Raw genomic sequence first — 23,434 nt, 5'->3', positions numbered from 1 at the left:
ACTTGACCACTTCGTGTGTTCTTGCCATTGCATTAGTTGCATCGGTTTGAGTTCTCTACGGTGATACGTGGAAGTGAGAAGTTGAGAAGCTTATTACCCTTGGGTACTTGGTACCCCTAGAAGCTTGGTGGTGCCTCGGAGCTCAATCATTGTGGTTTAAAGCTCCAGGCAAGTGTCGGGGTCTCCAATTAAGTTGTGGAGATTGCCCAGAGCACTACTAGGAAAAGTGCTATAGATGATATAGACACTAATGGCGCACCAGACAAGTAGTGCGCCACTACTATATAGTAGTGGCGCACCATGTGCAGGTGTGCCATTAGTGTGACGGACACTAATGGCGCACCACACACTCGGTGCGCCACTACTATATTTTTTTTTGCAAAACTACTAATGGCGCACCACCAGCTGGTGCGCCATTAGTAACCAGGGTTACTAGTGGCGCATCTGTAGGTGGTGCGCCATTACTATAATTTTTTTTATTTTTTTACTAAAACTACTAATGGCGCACCACCAGCTGGTGCGCCATTAGTAACCAGGTTTACTAATGGCGCATCTATAGGTGGCACGTCATTAGTAACATTGAAAATCGACGCCTTCCTGCCCCTGTCCGCCACACACATGAAAATAGACCGCAAAAATAGACGCGCGTAGACGAAAATGGACCGCCAAATGTTTTTTTTTCAAACCCCCAAAACCGAGCCATGCCCCTGTCATGCTCTCTGTTTCCTCGCCGAGCCGACCTGCTCCCCACGCCACCGCCTGCTCCCTGCGCCGCCCACCGCACCTCCACCCACCGGCTGCCCACCGCACCTCTACCTACCGGCCGCACCCTCCTCCGCGCCGCGCGCCCAGTCGCCGTCACCATGAGCTACCACGAGTCGGCCCTCCCATCGGCACCGTCGCACCTCCCTGTCAACTAGGGTTGAGGTCGCCGCGCCCCTGACTGCTCCGCCGCGCCACCTTCCCTCCGCCGGCAGGTACCCCCCCTCTCTCTCATCCTCTCTCTCTCTCTGACCATCCTATTTCTTCTCTCTTCACGAGATCCGGCTTCTCCGTCAGCACGGTTCTCTGGTGGATCTCCTCCTCGTCTGCAACTTCAACAGCAGCAGGACCGCCAAGCTCGCGAGCCACTGCTGGACGCCGGGGCTCGACGGTTTCCTCATCTACTGGGACTTCTCCACCGCCGAGCTGGTGCGGAAGGTCAAGTTTGATGCCCCGATCCACTCCATGGTGAGCCGCTCGCCCATCGTCTTGTGTTGGGCCTGTTGATTTGAAGTCGAGGTACCGTACGTGGGGCTAATATTGTTTCTTAACTGAGCACAGGTGATTCCCAACATAAGCAAAACATTGAAAGTAACCAAGGTGTACGCTCCTTTCACATTCGTATCTGTCGAAGCTTTGAGCAAGACCGCTATTCAAGAGAAGGCAAAGGATAAGCCGGTTAATAAAAAGAAGGAATTGTGGGGGCAGACGAGGAGTTATGACTTGACCAAAGGGTGCCAAGTGGGTAATGAACTGGCTCAGGTGTGGTTTCCATATTTACGCATTCCATTGCCCAGATGAGAATTTATGGCTTTTCTATCCATAGAACTTAACCATCTCATTATTTTCTTTTATCCAAACAGACACGGAAGCCAGAAAAGATTGTCGCGAGTTGTTGTGGACAGTTTTTGGGCATTGCAAATAAGAGACATCTCTATATATGGAGCATACCTACGAAAGATTTCAATCATGACAATATAAGGAAAATAAAGCTTGGTCACACAAAAGAGTTGAGCACCCTGGCCTTCCATCCAAGTGAGATAATTGTTGTTGGTGGTGATGTAACATGGAGGATCTTAATCTAGAGAGGTTTCGGAAAGGCCAAGTTTTCTGGAACACATGGTGCAAAGTCTCAAGTTGATGAAGAAAGGGATGGTGTAAGGGGTAAAGATGATGCGGGTACTTGCACTACATGGCACTGGCATTCTAGCGGAGTGAACTTTCTCAAATTCTCTTCCGATGGAGCTTACTTGCTCTCAGGTTTTGATTACTGATGCTTTTACCTTTTATCGATGCCATTTTTATACTACATTTTAGTCTTGTATGTTGACCCTCTTGTGTCTAGCCTTCTAACTTCAGTGACAAGCATCTTCTTATCTTATAGGTGGTATGGAGGGGGTTATTGTTGTATGGCGTAGACACGAAGGGGTTCTACACGGAGGTGCAGGAGAGGATCCTCGCGAGGTACGGCAAAGTGTTTGACTGGTCCCTCAAGGCCAAGATGATGGGAAAGAAGGCCGCCGAGTCGGCGCGCATCTTCGTCGACGAGTGCGGCCTCGCCGGCCTGCTCACCCCAGAGCAATTCCTCGAGGAGCGCGAGGGCATGCTGTAGGAGCTCTTCCCCTCCTGCGCCGTCCTACCCGGTTTGTTTCTCCCCTTCTAATGATAGAAGATACTCTCTATGTTGTTTACCTGTAACTGTAAGTGATGCGCCAAGCTTTCTCACTTGTCAGCTGTGTGGTGGGCAGCTAAATCCCTGAGAGTGTATAATATGACTGCTTACTGTAGGACCATTATGTCTTTGATGGTTCATTCACTGGGTTGACAATCTGTTACCAAACAGGCCCAAGACTATATGCCACCTCTGTTGCAATTTCAGGGTTGAAAATATGTTAGATGGAAAAAAAATTGGGAAAGGAATTTGAGCTGTAGAAGATCTTTTAAGTTGACTTAATAAGCTGTTCTGTAATTGCTTCGGTTGCTTTTGTGACTTGTTACACTCTCCGTTACTAGTTTAATGTCACATGACAGCATAATAAGGAACTGAAGGAATTAAGGGAACACCTTGGCAACTCATTTCCAGTGAACCTCTGGTTTTAGTTTTCACCACACAATGTACTAATATATGCTGCCAAGACAACATGCCATGTTGCGCTGCCATGTTCTTATGTTGTATCATTATGCACTATCAAACCACTGCACTGCCTTTGTTGCAATTTCAGGGTTGAAATTTTTGATGGAATTTATAAGATGCTTAATTCTAGTTGTTCTTTGTTCTATGAGGCAACACAGTGGTGAGGAAGAAACTTACAGTCTCATCTGTGGGAAAAGTGATAAATCATATGAATTTGTGTGCTTCTCAGGGTGTCATATCGGATATGCTGGTGTTGCTTGGTTGTCTTCACATGGAACATGATGATACGGAGAATTGGTGATAGCTGGTGCATTATGGTCTCTTCCAGTTCGATTATTCGTTTTAATGTATGCCTTGTGAAGCTATGGGGTGAGCAAGGGCCAAGGAGATTTGTGTGCAGTATGTTAACCTGATGATGATTTGCCGGTTTGATAAGGTTTTGTGCTATTTAATTTATTGCTGCTGATTCTGGTGTTCTGATTGTGTTAGTGATTTGCCTTGATGAAGATCAGATAGTGGCCTACCTGAGTTATATGAAACCTATTCGAGATTTATCAAAACATGTGTTGGTTTATGAATGCTATAACAAATCACGTACGTGTATGCTAGATAAAAGAAGCAACCAAGCTAGTAGCTTCATGGCATTTCAGCTCATATAGTTTTTTTTATATAAGAGAGATTCTGCAGTTTAATAGAACACATCGTGAATAATTATGAATTTCCTTTTTTTAGGACTATTTGGTTTGATTGTATAGCACATGAGGGAGCATTTAATCTCTTGCGCAAAAACACCTTGCCAGAAAGAAATAATCTATATTGCCTCTGATACTACAACCCGATTTATCTCTGTTCTTGCAATAGGTTCTTTGCTCCTACCACATGATTGTTTGGCCTGCTATGGTCCTGTAATACATCCAGATGCTACATTCTCCGGCACCATAATTGGTTTGGCTGCCTACATGCTACCATTTCTAACTGCTGAATTCATGGCAGGTGGTTCGGTTACTATAGTCTCATAGACTAGTCGTGCTACCTTCAAAGTGGTTACTAATCGTAGTAAGTTTACTGAACATCCAAACAAGTACCCTGTTAAAGGCCACGAAATGTAAAAGTCAAGCAGCTATATGCCCTTGTGACATTTAAACTTTGTGCCCTGTAATTTCTTTGCATGCCCTTTTGATGTTTACTTTATTTTCCATGTAATACTGTAAATGTGCATTTGTTCATTTGTTGTCAATAATCTTATCTTTTTTTCCTATGGCAGCATTATTCGACAAGGCAAAAGAATGGATGGTTATATACCTGCTCATTTTACAGGTTAAACTATACTCTGCTCTGCATGTTTTCATTTGCTTATATACCTGCTCATTTATAAAAGAACTCATGATATATAGAGTCCTTCAATTTTTTCTCCCTCTAAGTTAAGATCAACTAAGATAGTTACTAGGAACCTGCATGCTATTGAAGACAGATCTATCTTTGACGCATGTGACATTCGCTCTGTTCATCATATACTGGTAGTTTAAATGTGGGGTTCAAGTGTACAACTGGACTGTAGCCTCGAAGAAAGCAAAGGATGGGTAGTTCTGGACATATACATTTATTCCGAGTTCGTCAGAAATTTCACAAAGTACCGACTTGTTAGCTGCTACTGATTTTTTGTCTTAGCACTTTCAAAATACATTCGGAGTTATGCTCTTCAAACATGTTTTGATGCTCATAATACCTTTCATTACTCAGCCATCGCCTATGCTCTCCCGCCGTCTTCGATGAGGCGACGTCTCCCTGCTCCTTCCACGGCATGATGGCAGTGCACTGCATCGTCTAAAGCACCCCCATGGTGAGCCATCTCCACTCCTCTATTCCCCCGGCTGCTGCCATGCACATCGTCTAAAGCACCCCCATGTTCATGACAGTTGTTACTACAAAAGTAATGCACGACCGGCAACGTAGCATGTATCCACCATTGTTAATAGAAAATGGAGTAGACTAATATAATTAATGCTCACAAATGGGAATGTTGAACCGCCAATAAAACTAAAGCAGTACTCACTTGCTTTGGCCTCTCCCATTCTGCGAAAAATATGTCACTTGCTTTGGCCCAAATCACATATTCAATAAAATGTGCACATCACATTTATTTGTATAACTGTACACTAGCACCAAATTCCACACCACCAGCCCCTCCTCTCTCTTCCCTGGTGACCTCCATAGCTGAGTTGGACAAGGGTCCCTCCCCTTGTATGGTTGTTGTTTTAGTTAGGGTCAATAAATTGGATTTGGTTTGAGCTTGCCCCTGTACCTCTCCTTCTAGATCTGGTGCAGGCTGTCGGATACTGAGAAGATAGATGCAGAGATGTATATTAGATTCTCGCAATTGTGTGACTGAATTGGTCGTCGATCTGCAAAGTACCTCGTGAAGTGCAGATTTAGCGTTGGTGAATTTTACTGAACTCCACCCTCTCGAGTAGTTACTAGATCTGCTACTATTCAGTGTCCACACTGTTTTTTTCATTGTGATGTGTTTCAGATTTTGTACTTGGGGATTTGGTGCGAGGAAAATAGAGTAGCATGATTTATTGATGTTGTGTTGTACAATGATGTAGGTAGTAGTTTATTTTAGTCCAAACTGTGGTAGATAGAATTTATGTTGTCAAGCTTTGCCTTGAGAAAATTTGTATGCTAGGATGATTATGCTCACAATCCATTCACATGGTACTGCTGCAGGCACACTTCATGGACGAGGAGGACCACCCACGACGATGAACATGTGTGACCTCACCCCCGAGCCTAACGAGCTCGACAACGACAACATCGTCAACCTCGATCTCGATGACAAGGTTGATCCCTAGCTTAGTGCCCCACTCAAGATGGTCTTCCCCTATCTTTGTGATGCTGTTTTGCTGTGGCTGAAAGTCCTCCTCTACTTCCTTGCTGCAACTGATAATAATTGACAAACGTTTCTAGCTTTCACAAATGCTTCTCGCTGTGCTCTGCGTGCATCAACAGGATAACTACTCTAAACCGTGCATAAGTTATCTTGTTCTGTTTTTTTATAGCAAAGGATCTTGTGAGATATGATACCCTTTTCCCCCATTGCAAAGCAGGTGTCGGGGGGGTCACCGGCCGCAAGCGGCGCAACGACGACGAGGTCGGCAGCTCCTCCTTCCGCCCTCTCGTGTCGGAGAATCACAACAAGCAGACAGACACCACTACCTGGTAGGGCATAAGCAGAACTAGCAAGAAATGTCCATCAGGGGAAGCAAATGGCTGATTTTGTTGACCCACTTGGGCTTGATTCGGGATAGACCTTGGGGTGGTAACCAGCCATATTGAGCCATCAAAATTATAATGTAATATCAATACATGAGTATATCTAGTTGTAAGTTGTGTGCATTAAGCAAGTCTTATTGGGATGGATGAGCTGTGAAAATTGACTTTCACTGAACTTTGTATCTAACAAAACAATCAGAAGTTGGAACTTGCAACGACATTGAATTGCACCTTCACTCTTCTGTTGATACAAGTGATGTGTCATTGTCAAGCTGTGAATATATTTTGTTGTATGGTTTAGTTTGTGCTGCAGTATCAAGTTGTTACTTTTGGCATTTACGAGTTAGCAAAAGAAGTTCAGTTGCATTCTTAATTGGTCAATGCAGAAATGAACTGTTATTAGACACTAGCTATATATTTACAAATTTGTCTACATGTTTTGTTTCTATATATTTACAAATATCCTATCAATCCATTTTTAAAATGGATGAGCGCCGCAAGCGCGCCTTTCATGATCTAGTATGTTTTGTAACCTGTGCAAATATCAGGAAAAAAATAATACCTAATATTCATACTAGTAGCGCACCACTCACACTTTAGTGGCGCACTGCAAAAAGCACACTAGTGGCGCATCGTCAACTAGTGCGCCATTAGTAAGCGAGGGCACATGGGTAAATATGGCCCCTGCGAGGCATACTAATGGCGCACGATGAGCTATACTAATGGCGCAATGCCTGGTACGTCATTAGTATACCAGATACTAATGGCGCATCACGAGCTATACTAATGGCACAGTGCCTCATGCGCCATTAGTATACCAGATACTAATGGCGCACCATGAGCTATACTAATGGCGCACTGCCTGGTGCTCCATTAGTATACCAGATACTAATGGTGCACCTGTGGTGCTCCATTAGTAAAAAATTCTAATGGCGTGATGCTAGTGGCACACCTGTAGTGCGCCATTAGTAGCCAAAACAGGTGCGCCACTAGCAGGCCTTTTCCTAGTAGTGAAGCATTTGTGGTCACCTCGAAGCCATATGCCATTGTGATGAAGATTCGTGGTGTTGCTGGGAGCCTCCAATTAAGTTGTGGAGATTGCCCCAACCTTGTTTGTACGGGTTCGGTGACCGCCCTCAAGGGTCCCTTAGTGGAATCACGGCATCTTGCATTGTCCGAGGGCGTGAGGAGGTTACGGTGGCCTTAGTGGCATCTTGGGGAGCATTGTGCCTCCACACCGCTCCAAACAGAGATTAGCATCTGCAAGGGTGTGAACTTCGAGATACATCGTCGTCTCCGTGTGCCTCGGTTATCTCTTACCCGAACCCTTTACTTATGCACTTTACTTTGTGCTAGCCATATTGTTGCTTGTCATATATCTTGCTATCACTTAGTTGTTTATCTTTATTAGCATAAGTTGTTGGTGCACAGAGGTGACAATAGTTGTTTTAGGTTTTGTGCTTGACAAATTAAACGTTAGTTTTATTGCGCATTTGTTCAAGCCTAAACCATAATTATTTTAAAGCACCTATTCACCCCCCTCTAGGTGACATCCACGTCCTTTCAATGATGATGCCAAGAATGCAATGGTTTGATCTCTCAAGAAAAGATACGATTCATCTACTCACTTGAGAGCCCCCCTTGATAGTATGACAACCGATCCTATAACCCGGTCTCCCAAGTAACACTATGAGACCGGTAAAATAGAAAACCTACCAAGGACAAACCTTTGACTTGTGCATAGTCCACTTGAGCTAGATGATGACGATGTTGTCCTCCTCAAGATGGACCACCTTTCTTGATTGCGCCAGCTCGACGAAGACTAGTAGATTGCCCCCCCTCCATACTCCACTATGGGTGGGCCACTCTTCACCACATCTTCACAAGTCCATTGCCACCACAATGGACGGCAATCCTTCAAGCATGATCTCTTCATGATGATCCACTTGGACTTGCACACCGCAATCTTCCATGGATTGAATGAGATCTTCCTCTTGATGCAAGCCCATGGAAACACACCTAACCCCACATAGAACTCTCACGAAGACCATGGGTTAGTACACAAAGCATAATGGACAATGCTCACCATACCATGGGATCACTTGATCCCTCTTGGTATATCTTGTACGCTTTGTGTGTTGATCAACTTGATTCACTCTTTGACTTAGTCTTGATCAACCTTGTGTCTTTATGACCAATATTTGGATAAAACCTTGAATACCACCTTGGTAATCATATAAACTCCTTGGAACAAACTGATGGGCTTTAAGAAGTTCCTATGGAAAAATCCTTCGAATCAAGGCAACCATTAGTCCATAGGGTTTTTCATCAATTACCAAAACAACACATGGAGAAGTATGCTCTAACAACTGTTCAGGGTATGTTCGTCCCCCTCCCAAGTCGAGGGATAAGCACGCGGGCGAGTTTATACGCACATGATGATGCGATCATAATTAACCTCATCAAGAAAGAGGTGGATGCGGACCTGGAACTGTTAGGTAGCTTTGGAGAGGCAACTGGACTCGTCCTAAATCAAGAAAATACATAGTGGTTGCCATTCGTTGGGAGGGGTTTTAGTTGTCGGATGCGCTACAGGTTTTTGGGGATAGGCTGGTCAATTTTTCCAATGACTTACTTGGGCCTGCTCATCTCATTCATGTGCAGTTTATCATTGATAGAATCAAGATCAGGCTCACTGGGTGGAAGGGAAAGTTGTTGAACATCACGGGAAAACGTATCATGGTCAGGCATGTGCTCTCGGTACTCCCCACATACACTCTAACTGTCCAGACGAAGAAGGCCATGCGACATTTCATATGGGTCAGGACAAAGAGGCGTCCGGAGGGAAGTGCAAGATCGCCTGGAGCACGGTGCGCTCGTCGGTCGACCCGGGGGATTGGATAGGGCGGCTTGGCATCCTTGATTTGCAACAGTTTTCCCGAGCGCTAAGACTGATATGGCTATCGCTGGCCTGGCAGCACCCAGCGAGGTCCTCGGGAAGCTTCCAGACACCATGCAATGGGGCCGATCAAACTGTTTTTGCACGGACCACGACGGTGATGATCGGGAACGGGAAGACGACACCTTTCTCGACATGCAACTCGATTGGTGGGTGTTCTCTGAAACTTGCACTCGCAACCCGTTTCACCTCCTCTCGCCGCAAAAACCAGACGGTTGCTCAGGCCCTGGCCGATGATCGTTGGGTACTCAAGTTGAGGCATTGAAATATCATGGAGATAGCACCATACTTCATGTGCTTGTGGTGCTTGCTAAACTCCAACGACATCCATCTCGAGGCCAACACAGAAGACTTCATTCAGTGGACAGGGGAGAAGGCATGCTCTTACACGACCGGCACGGCGTGCAACATGTAGTTCCCGCATGCCAAACTCAGCTGCCTCAAGTCACTCATCTGGAGGGAAAAACCTCCATGCAAGATCAAAATGTTTGCTTGGTTCCTCCATCACAGTAGGCTCTGGTGCAACGACAAACTGCACTCACGGGGATGGCCTAATTGTTACTTCTGTCTGATGTGTGTCCGCAGCCTCGAATAATCGCTGCACCTGTTTTGGGATTGTCCCCTCTCCAGAGAGGTGTCGCGGGAGGCAGCCTTCTAGAGATTTTGATCTGCCCTGCACCCACAGTATCGACTACCAACCTCATCAAACAAAAATATATCAACACATAATTCGCAGATCAGAGCCCGAGCACAGGAAAGGAATTAGGACCATGATCCTCATGATCGCCTAGGAAATATATAAGCTAAGAAACGAATGCATCTTCAGGGCGAGAATTGACAGGGCCTCTCACGTGATCACTGCAATTAGGGGTGATCTGGAGCAATGGAGACTAGGGGACATCAAGGAAATAGTGACCCCATTCGGGGATATGATCGTGAGATAGCAACATTAGTAGAGTTTTTTTCTTCTCCTCTCATCTTACTCTCTTTCTAACCACTCATCAATCACTTGACCACATGTTCTCTGTATGCGCTATACTAAATTAGTGAAGCTAGTCCAAGCTGGATCTTTCAAAAAAAAAGGTAGCAACGACCAAGAAGAAACGCAAACTACACCGGAAAAAGGCCAACACAAGGGGACCTACATCTTTTTGAACCAGATTCCAGCATGAGCTTTAAGCTGATGGACGATGTGCAGAATTGGTGTAATTTTATTATCGAAGATGCAGGCATTCCTTTCGCACCAAGTAGCTTAAACCACTGACACAAGCGTATTTATCCCCGTCCAAATGTCAACTCTAGCATGCCAAACATTCGTGAGTGGACTTATTCTTTCCACGCTTGTAGGATGACAATGTACCACTATAGGAATAAGCTTCTTTGCCATCTGGTGGCTGACGGCCCCACTTGCAGCATTGTAAGTCACGGTAATCAGCTTCTTTGTCGTGTGCAAAACGGCAACGAACGGCAAAGGTGTTTGCCGTCAGTCTTCCTAACCAAACTGACGACAAAGGTGATAGACGGCACTGTGTGGCTGTTAAGTCAATTAGGTAGCTAATGATAGCCTTTGTCCTCGGCCTGCTCACGACAATGAACACCTGCCTTTGCCATCTGCCCTTTGACGTCAGCAGTCCTATGCCTGTACGTCACTCCTGCCTCCACCTTTCTCGTATGCCAAGTGGGTCTTTGCCATGTGCCGACTGCCAGGTGAGGACAAAGGGACCAAATGGGTCAGACCTCGTGCTCCCAGATTGCACATGTAGCTCACACGTCGCACCTTTCCCATTAGCTGGTAGACGGCAAAGTCCTTTGCTATCGGCTGGCACACGACAAAGTGCTTGTATTACCACTTTTCAAATTGTGTTCTATTATTCCCTGCATTTTCACAACACATATATGATATATATAGTTTCAAGCACTAATATAGGCCATGTATTCCAACAAATACTATGTAATATCCAACATCATTGTGAATTATTAAACAAGAGAACACATAGGCCATTAAAAGAACCAATACATACATAGTTTTACATTGTTCATCAATACAAATCAAAACAAAAACTAAACACTAGCAGTCCATCAATGGCAGCTTAAATGAAGTGAATCAAAACTGCAAAATGGGAATAAGAATGTTAGAAGAAGAAGACTAGAAGAAGAAGATGATGATGATGATAATGATGAAGAAGAAAGAGAAGAAAAATAATAAGAAAACTTACCATCATCATCATCACGGAGGTGAAGCACCGGGATTTCTCAGGCGGGTTTCACCTAGAGAAGGTGTGTGCGATGTGGTTTGGGGGTTATGCTGCACCAATGATAATTAGCAATGTCTCGTTAGCATGACGACGCTCAAATTTTAAGAGTAGTAACTAATGACCATTCAAATGAAACTCACTGTTCCTCGCACAGTAATGACTAGCATCGACGGAGGGGTCTGACCAGTTTCCTCGCACATAGACTTCACATTTGGTTTTGACGAGTCAGTCATATTAGTTAGTAATGAAATGAACATTTACGTGCATGATTTTGCTAATATGCACAAGAAACTTACCACGAGGAGCTCGTACATGGCCCAGTGAGTCGCCTCATTACGTGCACTCTCCTCCTACAACAACTGAGCCGTCTTCTCCTCTGCGGCCAGTTCCTTCTCTGCCGCCACCCGGTCCCTCTCCTCCAGAAGCACCTAGGTTGTCACTCTCTCTATCTGAAGATCAGCCTGCAACACCACTCCTCGTTAGCATTGTAATTGTCAATGGTCGCACACACAATGTAATGGAGGAATGATATATGAGTCTGTATAACTAACCTTAATGGCGAGATCAACTATCTGTGGATGAGTCCTTATCTCAAGACAGGAGCTCGTTTGGCGCGCCTTGATCTTGAGGAGATGGAGAGGACAACGTATCAGTCCATCTCCAATGTCTATCGAGTGGACGGTTCGCCAATGGTGTGTGCACCACTCATCCACCAACGCCTCCCAACAATCCATCTTATCCGCACAACATCTCGGGGGCACCTAAGTTAGTAAAGTGAAATTTGAGCGCTACACCTACGAATCAAATCAAGGAAACTAAGTACAAGGCCTTAAGAATAGGTAATTACCTTCATGTACCGCTCCTTCTTCGGAAACTTTCCCCGGCACGATGGCTTGTCCTACTTAATACCACGCATGACGTAGTAGTCTCGAACAGACTACGACCGAGCCTTGTGCCGTAACTTCTGTAATAGGCGCTTGCACTCGGTATCAATAACCTTTGTCGCGGCCTCCTATTATCCCTCCTCACACCTGTAGAAGGTCTACAATCAAATGAGACAACACTGATTAGTACAATAACTAGCTATTGTTAATTTATAATTGTGTAAAGGAGAAATTACCCAAAAGCTTTTGATCACCATCTCGGCCCTCGTGTGGCACAATACACCGTCGATCATCTCCTCCGGCGGGGACTGGGCAGTCTTGAAGTGCTCCCAGCTCAATCCTAGTTGTGGAAGCTGACCCTGAGTGGGAAACTTGACAAACCCCAGGAAATTTTGCCGGCAAAGCACACCAAGGACAGTGTTGGGGTTGTGCACTCCACTGGCGTGATCCTAACCCCTGAAGTATGTCAAGGCCAACGCATTAGATATTTGAAGAAACGTTAATGCAAAAGGTACAACAAGAGTAAATGCACTTACTTCTCCCCATAAGGCCTAATCACCGGCCTCTCCTCGTGGGTCACCGGCAGGGGCGGGAGCCGTGTACCACCATGCTGGTACACAGTGACCCCCTCAACCACCTCGCCCTCACTATCAGTAAATTGATCCCCACCACCATCACCATGACCACTCGGCCCCTCACGCGGATCCGGCTAGGTACCCCCATCCAAACGTCTCCTGGGACATAGCCCTATCTGGACGTCTCCTTAGTTGAAGCCTACGGGACCGGAGTCTCATGGGACAAAGTATTTGGACCGGAGTCTCGTGGGCCAAAGGCTCGTTGACTCGAGGCTCGTGGTCCGGAGTCCCCGTAGCCTCCACCTCACACGAGTCCACCCTAGAAGTCCTATGCTCGGGTGAATGAGCTGGGGGTGGTGGCGAGGAAGGCGTAGCAGTCCACTTACCTCTCCCGCGGCCACATCCTATACCTTTCTCCTTACCTCCCCGACCTCCTCTTTGTGGGCAACGACGCCGACGAAGAAGTGCCCTCCGGTGTCCCCATACTATCTACCAATGCTCTCCGGAGAGATTGGGGTGGAATGTATGTACCCCTCCTGCGAGAAGTCGATGAACAAGTACATGCGGAGTGCTCTGGACCTGCTCCCACCATCTTTCAACACCTGCCATGATAAAGAGTAAAAGAAATTAGTACACAATAGATAAATTGAATACCTGCCATGAATAATAATATGTACATAATTTAAATTGGGATGCATACAAACTAATAATAGTCCGGATCGTATATATATGCTCCAAGATCAATAAATGCATCATCATCATCACTATCACACGTGTCGTCATGAATGGCGTGCTCATCGGTTCAGCGGTATCAACATGTGTAAGGCCTTTCTTTAATCGGTCAACCATTGACACGCCATCCGCCGTAGTAACCTCTTCTAGTTCTGGCACTTCTTGTTCCGGCTCAGGGGTGAAGTCATATTCACTGTCGTTGTCTACTTCCATGTTCCGGGGTGAATTAGAGGGCTTCTTGAAACGTTTTTTTGGAAAGACATATTTCTTGGAAGAATTATCCTTCATATGTGTCTAGGCTAATGTGAGGTTCATGATCCTCTTCATTCGAGGGAGGTGGTCTAGCTCGTGGCGGCACTTCATAAACTGTTGAGTTCTATCGTTGGTGCATCGCATGCAAATAAAAAAAATCTATGCGCAGAACAACGAAGAACATGCTACGGATGTGGATCACAGATCGTTACCACCAAATGCGCAGTGTTGTGCAGTGAAAGTAGAGTTGGGGTAGCGCATGTGTGTGGTCTGTCTCCTCCTCGTCCGATCTACCTCGAATAATTGGTCGCCAGATCTTCTCCCTCGAACAGCCGATCGTCTGATCCCACGTACAGGTTCGACAGAGCGGTGCAAGTGCACCACCTCTAACGGTATCCCCGCGTTCCAGAGGAACACAGTGCGGAGGTCTGCTAGGCCCGGATCACAAAGTCGGCGGAGGCAAGTTGAGGTGGCTAGGTGCAACACATGCACAGGCCTAACGATGGCGCTAAAGCAATCAACTCATTAAATGCGCTGCACCTCCACATTATATAGGCATCCGGGGCTCAACTCTTGGTCCTCGCACGGGCCCTAAATCCCACGTATTCCTTCCCTTAAGAGCGCGACCCCTTAGGTTATCGTTCACTTGGTCGCGGTTCAGATCACAACCGACTTGGCTAATGGTAGCGGCCTCTAGCAAAGCGTGTCGACTCCAAGTGTCCAATGAGGCTGGTTAGGCGAACATGTACTTCATACTTCTGTTCCCTTTGCCACATGATACATGTTGTCGTGCACAAGGCGACCTGGTCATCCTTGTTGCAGCATGACCTCTTTATCGTTTCGGTGAATCTAACCAACACTTTTAATTATCTCATAATCCTCGTTGAATGGCCATGCTTATCTAGGTCAGATAACCCGAGGGGCCCAGAGTATATCTCTCCTCATCAGAGGGGCAAATCCCATATTGCTCGACCATATCTCGCAGCATGGGTCTCCACAAGCCCAAGACCTACCTTTGTAACTACCCAGTCACGGAGTAGCATTTGGTCGGCCCAAAGCAAGTTTGTCACCATCCCGAGTACATGCGCCAACACAAGTCTTAGGACATAGAAAGTGTGTTGTACTAGAGACTCATAGATCACCTATCGCTGCGTCTCATATTTGGGTATGCCCAACTCAGACCTTATCTCGACTTAGATCCAAATATATCGAATGTGACCAGATCTTTTTGAGTCCATATTATCTGGCTAGCATCCAATGCTACATGGTCAGTGAGACCGAACCATCCACCGTGTCATATGCTAGTCTGATTGGTTGCACGTCCACACAACCCTTGCCACTAGGGACCATTTAGGACAATTACCATGCAATGTATAGTCTCACAAACAAGTCACGTACTTTTTAACACACGTCATTGATAATGTACAAGGACTATCTTTATTCATAAACACATATCTAATATCATCATTCATGATTGCCTCTAGGGCATATCTCCAACAGTCTTCGACTTGCACTAGAGTCAATCAAATGGCATCGAATGCCCATAGTTGTAACGTGCCCCTCATGCTTGGGTTGTGGAAGCGACTTAGTCAACGGATCTGCAACATTTGCATCTGTGTGGATCTTGCATAAATTAGTATCACCATTTCGTACGAGCTTTCATATTAGGTAATATTTTTGATCTATGTGCCTCGTCTTGTGGTGTTGTCTTGGCTCCTTTGCATGTGCGATGGCATCTGAATTATCACAATAAAGGTCCAATGGTTTTGACCAGCCTGGGGACACACCAAGATCTTCCAGGAACTTCCGAATCTAAACACCTTCCTTTGCGGCTTCACAAGCCGCAATGTATTCGGCCTTTGTTGTGCAGTCGGCCACAGTATCTTGCTTGGAACTTGTCCAGCTCACTGCTCCTCCATTCATGACATCCACGAATCTAGTTTGCGATCGACAATCATCCCTGTCGGTTTGGAAACTAGCATCAGCATAACCCTTTACGCAGAGCTCCTCCTCACCTCCATGAACTAGGAACGTCTCTTTAGTCCTTTTCAGGTACTTCAGAATAGTTTTCACTGCTTCCCTGTGACTCTCACCTAGGTCGGCCTGGTATCTACTTGCTAAGCTTATTGTATAGGCAACATCAGGCCATGTAAATAGCATGGCATACATGATGGATCCTATTGCCAAAGCATACAGAATCCTACTCATCAGGTTTCGCTAATCAAAAGTCGAAGGACTCTGAGTCTTTCTTAGCCTTATACCATGTGAGATGGGCAAGAACCCTTTCTTGGCCTTATTCATGTTGAACTGCTTCAACACTTTGTCTATGTACGTGTTGTAGCTTAAGCCAAGCAGCCTCCTCAATCTATCTCTATAGATCTTGATGCCTAAAATGTACACTGTCTCTCCATGGTCTTTCATCAAAAACTTTCCATTCAATGATTCCTTAACTGAGTTCAGCATCGACACATCATTTCCGATCTGTGGTATGTCATCCACATACTAGTTCAAAAATACTACCGAGCTCCCACTAGATTTCTTGTATAAATAATAGTCCTCTTCGTTCTTGATGAAACCAAGGTCAACAATGACTTCATAGAAATGAATATTCCAACTCCAAGCTTCTTGCCTCAATCCATAAATGGATCTCTTGACCTTGCATGTTTTACTAGCGTTAGTTGTATACATCCTCTTTTAAATTTCCAAGAAGAAAAGCCATTTTGACATCCATCTGCCATATCTCATAATTGAAATATGCAGTTATAGCTGTTAGCTAGTATGATCCTTCCCGACTTTAGCATCTCTACCGGCAAGTAGGTCTCATCGTACTCAATTCCTTGAACTTGTCCATAACCTTTTGCAATAAGCCGAGCTTTGTGGATCTGAACATTTCCATCCACATCGGTTTTATTTTTAAAGACCCATTTGCAACCAATGGCTACAACCCCAGGCGGCGGATCAACCAAGTCCCAGGCTTGATTGTCATCCATGGACTTTAACTCAGATCACATGGCCTCCAGCCATGCCTCGAAATTTGGGCTTACTATTGCTTTAGCATACGTGGTCAGCGTGTTGCTTTATAGCAAAAACACAACGCGCACTCTGCACAATCTTTCCGACCGCCATGGTCCGGTGCCATCTCCACTATAGGTTCTCTGGACGACTCTGGTATGATCTCATCACCAGCCAAGTCGTCCCCAAGTGGCTCTCGAATTTCTTCGAGTCGCACCGTTCTCCCACTAGCTTCCCGACCGAGAAACTCTTTCTCTAGGAAAACTCAGTTCTGAGCAACAAACACTTTGTTCTCTTCTCGGTTGTAGAAGTTGTATCCCAAGGTTTACCTCGGATATCCCATGAATATGCATTTATTCGACTTGGATGTAAGCTTGTACGAAATGAGTCGGTTGACAAATGCTTCATGAATTCTCACTGATTGTGTTGGTTTCCCTCCAAGATTAAAGGGTGATGTAGCACAACGATGACAAGTATTTCCCTCACTTATGAAACCAATGTATCAATCCAGTAGGAAGATCCACAAGACTATGTAATCAGTAGCTTCACATAAATAACAAATCCTCGCAACCCAATGTGTGTAGGGGTTGTCAATCCCTCATGGCTAAAATAAAACCGTAAAAGGATAGATTGAAAGATGCAAATGAAGTAATGGTAAATAAAATACACTAAGGTATTTTGGGGGTTTTGGTAATATAGATCTGTAAATAAAAGAGCAAATAAATTGGAAACACGAATAGAAGAATAAATCTTGCAAATAGATGATGTAAAATAGACCTCGGGTCGTACGTTTCACTAGTGGAGTCTCTCGAGGAAATAGCAAACGGTGGGTAGACAAATTAATGTTGGGCAATTGATAGAAGAGCGAATAATTAGGATGATATCCAAGACAATGATCATGTATACAGGCATCATGTCCAAGACAAGTAGACTGACTCCTGCCTGCGTCTACTACTATTACTCCACACATCGATCGATGTCTAGCATGCATCTAGTGTGTTAAGTTCAGGGAGAAACAGAGTAACTCTTTAAGAACGATTAATGATGTAGACAAGATCTATCCGTGTAGGAATAGACCCCATTGTTTTATCCTTAATAGCGACGATACATGTGTGTCATGTCTCTTTCCATCACTCAGATTGAGCACCGCAAGATTGAACCTATGACAAACCACATCTTCCCATTGCAAGATAAAAAGATCAAGTTGGCCAAACAAAACCCAAATATTGGAAAAGAAATACGAGGCTATAATAATCGAGCATGGATATAATTTCATAGATCTAGTCATAAACTCATAGTTCATCGGATCCCAACAAACACCGCAAAGAAAGAGTTACATCAAATAGATCTCCATGAGACCATTATATTAAGAAGCAAACCGATAGAGAGAGAGCCATATAGCTACTCCCTACGGACCCGTAGGTCTGATATGAAATACTCACGCATCGTTGGAGGAGCACCAATGAGGATGATGAACCCCTCTGTGATCTTGTTTCCCAACGGCAAGGTGCCGAAACGGGCTCTAGATTGGATCTCGTGGCTTCTAGAACTTGCGGTGGCTGAAAAGATTTTTCTTCAACTCCTATAGGGTTTATGGAATGTCGGGATATTTATAGAGCTCTTAGGCATTGGAGGAGGTGCCCAAGGCCCCCAATACCGACCAGGGTGCACCAGGGGCCTAGGGCTCGCCCTGCTGCCTAGTGGGCCCTCTGAACCTCCCCTGGTTGTCTTCCTTGGTCCTCAAGTTTCGTTCTGGTCCAGAAGAAATCTCCAAAAAGTTTCATGGCATTTGGACTTCATCGGACATTGATTTTTTGCGAAGGAAAAAACAAGACAAAACATCAACTGGTACTTGTGTTAGAGCATATATCTCCATATGTGGTTTTGGTAATTGATGACAACTCCTATGGACTAATGGTTTCTTTAAGTTATATTTATAGGAATTTGTCCATAGGCACTTCTTGAAGTCCATCTGTTGGGTTCAAGGAGTTTATATGTTGACCAAGATGTTATTCAAGGAATTTGCCCATAGGCACTTCTTGAAGTCCATCTGTTGGGTTCAAGGAGTTTATATGTTGACCAAGATGTTATTCAAGGTATTATCCAAAGAATGGTCATAGAAACACTAGGTTGATCAAGATCTCAGACAAAGAGTAAATCAAGATGATCAACACACAAAGCGTACAAGATGTACCGAGAGGGATCAAGTGATCTCATGGTATGCTAAGCATTGTCCATTACGTGTTTGTGTACTAACCCATGGTCATTGTGAGACTCCTATGTGGGGGTTACGTGTGCTTCCACTGGGCTTGCGTCAAAAGGAAGATCTCATACAACCCATGAAGGATGACGTCAAGTGGTGATCGTCATCAACATTGTGGTGTGCAAGTTCAAGCGGATCAGCACGAATATATCATCGAAACTATTGTCAATGATCATGTGCTGACAAGGACAACCTCATGTGCTAACAAGGACAAGATCAAGATAAGGATTCCTGAGCACTACATGCTTGATTCTTGTGGATGTTCACATGGTGGACAGGACAAGATCAAGATAAGCATTCTTGAGAACTTCATGCTTGATTCTTGTGGATGTTCACATGGTGGACAAATGAAGATGAATACATAAGCTAGGCTTTCCGCATTGTGTATGGGAAAGCCACTTGAAGACTTCATCATGTCTTGCTTTCAACTTGAGCCAAGAAGGAACAACAACATCAAGCTCAGGTGAAAGGGCTAACTCAAAGGTATCGGTTCCTTTGACGTTAGTTGTGCGGAGTGATGATCAGCGAATAAAAGTATACACTCAAGTATGGATCATCAGTACTCTTTTATGATTCTTGAGTCCTTAGGGATCCCGCACTATTAAGAGGGGATCACAGGTTTTGCGATGAACTTGCTCAACCTACATCATCACTTTCTGCTCACACCACATCTCCACTGTTTTGTTGTTATCTGAAAACAGAACCAGTGCCTCGGACATCCGGCTTTCTCCGGACATCCGAGGACCGGACGACCGACTAGTTCGGAAATCTGGAATCCTATACCAGAGAAATCAGAGCCTTATACCTCGGACTTCCGGCTCTCTCCGAACGTCCGAGGCCCGGATGTCTGGCCAAGTCCCGGAAATCCGGAAGCCTGCACCAGTAGAAGTTGAGTTCTATATCTCGGAAATCCGGCTCTCTCCGGACGTCCGAGCGCTGGACGTCCGACAGTCGTCGGAAATCCGGAACCTACCACCAGTAGAAGTTGAGTTCTATATCTCGGAAATCCGGCTCTCTCCGGATGTCCGAGCGCCGGACATCCGACACCCGTCGGAAATCTGGAACCTACCACCAGTAGAAATTGAGTTGTATAACTCGGATTTCCGGTCCTCTCCGGACGTCCGTATACTGATGAATTCAAATATGTTGAGGCACATCTACAGGCCTCGGACGACCGACCCCTGTCGGACGTCCGGCCGATGACGAATTCAGAAGAGTTCCAGTCATGCCTACAGGTCTCGGACGTCCGACCTCTGTCGGACGTCCGGCCCCTCGCGGACGCCCGGACATCCGACAACTGTCGGACGTCCGGACCCTGTGTGACTTAAAAGTACCCCCAACGGCTCTTTTTCTCTCCACACTATAAATACCCCCCTCCCACTTCGTGAGAGGGCTGCCCAACACAGCCTTATCCTCATAAGAACACACTTCGACCTCACACACATTTTCTCACTCCAAATCTTAGATCCCAAGATCATTTGTGAGCCCCTTTGAGAGTTGTTCCAATCAAAAGATAGATCTTCTCCCTCTCCTTCTCTCAACCCAAGCTATTTGGGATTTGAGCAAGTTTTGAGCATTCCCCGTGATCTTGTTACTCTTGGAAGTTGGAGACTCCTAGGCGGTAGGAGTTCTTCGGAGAGGAATCAATCCGTGTGATTTCCCTCGGAAAAGTTTGTGAGGGTTTGGAAGCCACCTCAAAGGCTTACCACTAGTGGTTGAGAAACGCCTTCATGTTGTTATCTCAAAGGGAGAATAGGGTGAGCCGTCGTGGCATTGGTGTGCCTTCGTGGTAACATCCACCTCTGTAACGGTGACTAGCTTCCCTCCAAGGAAGTGAACATCGGGATACATCTTCGTCTCAGTGACCTTGGTTATCCTTAACCCTAACTCCTTACTTGTGGTTTACTTGTGTTATTTGAGCATACATACATTGCATATTGCTTGTGCTCATTATATTGTGTTGGCTATTTCTTGTACAAGATTAATCATTCAAGAATACCCTCTATATCCACACGTATATACTTGCAACCCTTGATATATCGTGTGATATAGTGTGATCTAGTATCTTGTGTTATTTACCTACTTGTCGTGTGGTATAGCTCAAGTAAGTTTGTGTAACTTACTTGTGCTTGTTAGTAACTGCATTGTGTCCATCTTAGTAGATCGTGTTGTTGATACACGTTGCAGTGCCTAGTGCATTTAGGATTTGTGCTTGACAAGTACCCTCTTAGTTTATTTCCGCATTAGGTTCAAGCCAAATCTGAAGAAGTTTTTAAATAGCCTATTCACCCCCCCCCTCTAGGCGTCATCGAGGTATTTTCAATTGGTATCAGAGCTAGGTCTCTCTTTAATTAGGTTTCACGACCTAGAGAGTATCGATGTCGACTATTGGATTAGTGCACAATGGCATCTTTGACTTTGATGGCACAAATTATACCCTATGGAGAATTCGTATGCTTCATCACTTTCGGGCCACGGGCCCAAATACTTTACGAATTGTTCTTGAAGGGATTGCCGACAAAAAGGATGATGCATCTTCATCTACTAATGAAATGTATCTTGATTGCGAGGCTTTTCTTGCCATTCATCGAACCATAAGTCCTGAAGTGTTTAAGTCTATCTCGACCTGCAAGTCAGCTCATGAAGTTTGGACTAAACTTGAAGATATATATGGTGGGTCTAATCTTGATGAAGACGGTATTATGATGAAGGAGTTGGTGCATGAGCTCTTCACTCTTTTCGATCCTAAAGAGTCCACCGCTACTTCCATATCCGATTGCTCGCACACCTCAGCATCTTCAATCTCACAAGGTAATGACATGGTGAGTGAAGAAATATATGTTGATGAAAATGGCATAGCCTCTAAGGACACGAGCATATCTAGCACCGCACATAGTGTAAATTATTGTGCTGATAGGTCATGCATTTCGCCTAAAGATTCCTTGACAAATGTATGTGGTGATATGCCTGCTTCCTCGTGTCCTCTTGATCAAAAAATCTTGTTTCTCCCTAGTTGCTCTATGACTAACCATTTAGGGGAAATCAAGAAATATGAAGTACTTTTGACTAATGAAGAATCTGATTCACCAAAAGAATCATCATCAACTCCTCCTGTTCACATGTGCCTCATGGCAAGAGGTAATAATGAGGTATCATCTTCCCTGTGCAATAACGATGATATTTGCGATGAGGATGATGATGATGACTTAACTGAAAATATCTATGTGATCAGTAAAATTCTTCATAAAGCCAAAAATAACTCTCTTCAAAGGTTCCAAGATTTTCTTGCTTACTTTCAAAATTGTAATGATTCACTTAATCATGAACAAGATAAAAGTGAACAACTTGAACTTGAACTTGAGAAGAGTCATCAAGCATGTAGAGACTTAAGATCTTCAAAAGGAGAGATTGAAGTTGCTCATAATAAACTTAAAAAGGATTTTGAGGTCCTTCTCCTTGAATGCAATAATGTCAAGGGAGAGCTCATCAAAACCTCTAAGATCTATGAGGAGCTTCAATCTGCTCATGAGAAGTCTCTATTTGCAACTTACTCCTCTCATATTTTTGATGATACTTGTACATCTAACTCTACCTCTTTTGAAGTATCAACATTGAAGGAGAATGTTGAGCTACGTGCTCAACTTGATTTACTAACTAGCAATTATGGGAAGTTGGAAGAAAACCATGTAATGCTCACAAGCTCTCATGCCGATCTTCTAACATCCCATAATGTGCAAAAGTTAGCTCATGAGGCTATCATCACCAAGATAACATCAAGCGAGCCTCATGTGGACAATGGCACTACTTCTGGTCAAAGTACTATATTTCCATGTGCTAGTCCTCGTAATTTGTCTACTCGTAATGTTGCTACCTCATGTGATGAATTGCTTTCCTGGTCTTGTTGCTCTAACATTGAAGCTTACACTTCCTCTAGTACTTGCATTGATACTAACCGTGCAGAGGAAATCAAAGAGCTCAAGGCCCAAGTCACTTGTTTGAAGAAAGACTTGGAACAATGTCATGAAGGGATGCCCACACTCAACAATGTCCTATGTGAGCAAACATCTCCGAATGACAAAAATGAGTTTGGAGTAAACTCAAACAAGAACAAGAGGGGCCTAGAACAAGTCAAGAATTCGGCCAAAATCATTTGCTTCAAGTGCAAAGTTAAAGGGCACCATGTTAGATCTTGCCCTCTGAAGACGAAGTCTCAAAGTCACAAGCAACAAGGGAAGCGGCCACAAACCCAATCACATATTCAACTACAAGTTGAAGGAAGGTGTCTTCCCAATAAGACCCAAACCAACACTCCCCGAGGTGAGAAATCAACTGG

The 23,434-nt window shown here is 44.7% G+C and overlaps 1 long non-coding RNA gene and 1 pseudogene across 1 annotated transcript; both read left to right on the top strand.

Annotated features, from left to right (window-relative positions):
• Positions 1-701: 701 nt before the first annotated feature.
• LOC123396981 lies at positions 702-2,259 on the top strand (annotated as a pseudogene).
• Positions 2,260-3,318: 1,059 nt separating this feature from the next.
• Positions 3,319-4,829, top strand: LOC123407487. The gene is made up of 3 exons (XR_006612622.1): positions 3,319-3,952; positions 4,161-4,213; positions 4,637-4,829. It is a non-coding gene; the product is annotated as an uncharacterized LOC123407487 (long non-coding RNA).
• Positions 4,830-23,434: the final 18,605 nt, after the last annotated feature.

This window comes from Hordeum vulgare, chromosome 1H, assembly GCF_904849725.1.
Source record: "Hordeum vulgare subsp. vulgare chromosome 1H, MorexV3_pseudomolecules_assembly, whole genome shotgun sequence".
Taxonomy (NCBI): domain Eukaryota; kingdom Viridiplantae; phylum Streptophyta; class Magnoliopsida; order Poales; family Poaceae; genus Hordeum; species Hordeum vulgare.
This window is presented reverse-complemented; position numbering and strand designations above follow the sequence as displayed.